This window comes from Papaver somniferum, chromosome 11 (genome assembly GCF_003573695.1).
Source record: "Papaver somniferum cultivar HN1 chromosome 11, ASM357369v1, whole genome shotgun sequence".
Taxonomy (NCBI): Eukaryota; Viridiplantae; Streptophyta; class Magnoliopsida; order Ranunculales; family Papaveraceae; genus Papaver; species Papaver somniferum.
Genome location: NC_039368.1, coordinates 137,674,007 through 137,677,064, shown reverse-complemented (window position 1 = coordinate 137,677,064; position 3,058 = coordinate 137,674,007). Strand labels below are relative to the sequence as shown.

Below are 3,058 nucleotides of genomic sequence, written 5' to 3'. Positions count from 1 at the left end.
ATAGATGAAAAGAAGTAACCGGTTGAAGACGGTTCAAGCCGGTAAAAGGGAAGAAAATCGAAACGTGTAGAAAGGAACTTGAAACCCGGATAACTGTCGACAAAGTATAATGGAAAAAGATAGGCATGTGCGATTTTCAAGAGGAGAATTTCTCATATCGCTCACCCTGAAGAATAAGCAATATGAGAAGAGGCAAATGTAGAAGTTAAATATCGCAAACGATAATAATTACGCGAAGTGAAGAATACAACCTGAGCGAAGAGGATCGCACATAGCAAAGTTGAGATGACACACCAGATAATGTCAGCAAAGTCACGAGTAAAGTGTGAAGAATTATGCGAAGAAGTATGCTATGCGAAGATGAGCGATTGTATATGAGCGAATATGTCGCATAGTGATCCCGAAAATAATGGGATTCTTAGCTGTCATCCACTATGTAAATTCCTATATAAAGGAGAAAGTCATTGTTTCTGGGAGAATTCTAGGATAAGTCTTGAAAAAGAAATAGGAAGAGAGAGAAAGTAAATTTAGGTTTCAAGTAGAATTGTTGTAATACTTGAATCATTCTTGTAAACATTCTTAATTTTTAGTTAATAAAACAAGAATTCATAATGATCACCTAGAAATTGAATCAGTTATTGTGGAGTGTAGTTGTAAGATTTCTACAACAACAGGCGCCAAGGGCAGTAAGTAGTCTGCAACTAAGAGCTACAACGGACAAAGCTAAAGCACTTATTTTTTCTTTGAAGGAGTTCTTTTTCCTCTACCGTAGTTTTCGTTGTTCGACACCCCTTCCCAGTTAATTCGTTCTAGTTCTTTATTTGCTTTGAGTTTGCCATGATTCTTCCCTATCTTAGCAAGGAGGTAAGAAGACATTGCTGAAGGTATAGAATAAGTCGAAAGAATATCTTGACTTACTTTCTTTGCCTTCTTAGTTTGTAGAACAACTATCTTCTGGTAATCCAACTCAAACTTCAAAAATTCATCCTCGCAGTTTTCCACCATATTGGCTAAACTCTTGAGGTTTCTGACGGGCTTACCATTGAAAGCAGTGACCAGAAGACTATTGGAGACAATATCCTGATACCCAATGTTAATGTCCGCTGCAAGCACTTGGGAGATCACAGCAAGCTGTTCGTCTTCGTATTGTACCATCCCATTCCAGTACTTGTGTAACAGTTTCGGATGTATGTTATGTTTGATATTTCTTCTCTCGGAATGGAGAAACGGAAGGGACACAACTGTAAAGACAAAGCCAGCAACAATGTAATATGAAGGAGTTTGGACGTTTACTGGGATGAGTGGTATGCAAGTAGATAATTTAACATTAACGTCGATAGTTTTTGAATCTCGGATTACCTTAACAATGGCGTTATCTCCGGTGTATTTTTGAGAAACGAGATAACTGAAACCGATACGTTCTCCATTCGTAAACAGGACTGTTCCATCATTCCCAATATCAAATCCGTCAAAGCTGAGGATAACATCATATGGCTTCAAAATATGAAATTCTGGGGATGTAGGTTCAATTCTTGAAACAAGGATACCCTTCTGGTTAGAACTCATTCCCATTGCCATACGCAAATCAGGATTTTCCATCGTCTCCCATTCAAACCCAAGAGTTGGGAAACCTGTATATTCCTCTTTCTTTTCATAATCTTGGATGAAGTGCATAACAACATCCGTTGGTATAACATAACCCATGTTCTCTACATCCTTGTTCGCACTGGAGTGGAATGCAATTCCCACGCACTTGCCCTTATCATTAAAGCCGGGCCTCCAGAGTTTCCTGAGTTTATAGCTGCATCGATCTGCAATCCCAGTAACTCAGAGGAACCTTGTTCATACAAGAACATCTCTATGCGGGACACAACGCCACTTGTGACAGAAATTGTATCTCCACCAACTGGGTAGCCAACAACAGTGATCGCATCTTGGAGAGCAGGCAATGACCCAAATTCTATCGGTGGAACACCTTCCCAAAACTCATCATCTTCTACTGTCAGCATCGCTATATCACAATCGTTCCCAATAGCTAGCACTTTCGCCAAGTACTTCACGTCAGACCCACGTTTCTTGAGCTTCACCTTAGTATAATGCTTTACAGCGCGGGCACTCGTCAGTACCTTTCTCCCGCTTATTATAAAGCCACTACTAGTTGAGGCGTATTGTCGCACTCGTTGCCATGGAAGTGAATAGTTTGGTGCAGAATGAGCACAAAACACCTTGACCACTGCATCCATTAATGGGGTCACCTTCGTTACGTCCTTCCTTGCAGCAGCAGAAGGATCGCTGTTAGTACTGGCTTTAGAAACTGCAGCCTGCGAGAAATCTCCAGTGTTTTCTACAACCTTAGTAGTCTTTCTCTTTTTTCCGATTGGTTCTATAGATCTAGTCATTCTTCCTGTTGTGTAATCAAACTGCTCCTCAAATTTTTCCGTTTCTTCTTTCTGTATCCCAATAAAAAATTGTTCTCTCTCTATGATTGACTAGGGTATGACCCGTGCCATAACGGCACGGGGCAATAAGTTCTTTTTGGTGTTGGTTATATATCGCCTATCGTTTAAATTGATTGTCATTTTGTGTTAAAAAACTATTTAGTGCAATTTTTTTCGAAATTTTGAAAAGTTGAATGAAAGCTGGGAACTCTTCTTTGATATCCCTAAAAAGTTTTATATCTGTATTAATTCTTGGAATTGCTGACTGTTTTCAAAAACAAAAACAAATATTGACTGTGTTCTTGTAGCAATGTATAATTGGCATGGTTACACATTAGTAATATTCGACCCTGTGGTAAAAAAATTTAATCGGTTAGGTTAATATAATTTACGGCCATTAAACATGTCATTAGCATAAATATGATAATTAACAATCACCATATGTATAAATATTTCTTGGAGAGTATGGGAGTTTGTTGGTTACATCAAAATAATGTTCGAGCAGTGTTGTGGGAGTGGGGTGATAACTTGTGGAATGTTTGGAAAGAGAGGAACAATAGATGCTTTAACAACAAATCAAGAAGTTTTAAGCAGTTGATTATCGCAGTGAAGTGCTTATT

The 3,058-nt window shown here is 38.7% G+C and overlaps 1 pseudogene; it reads right to left on the bottom strand.

Annotated features, from left to right (window-relative positions):
* Positions 1-732: 732 nt before the first annotated feature.
* On the bottom strand, positions 733-2,399 carry LOC113325304 (annotated as a pseudogene).
* Between the last annotated feature and the right edge of the window lie 659 nt (positions 2,400-3,058).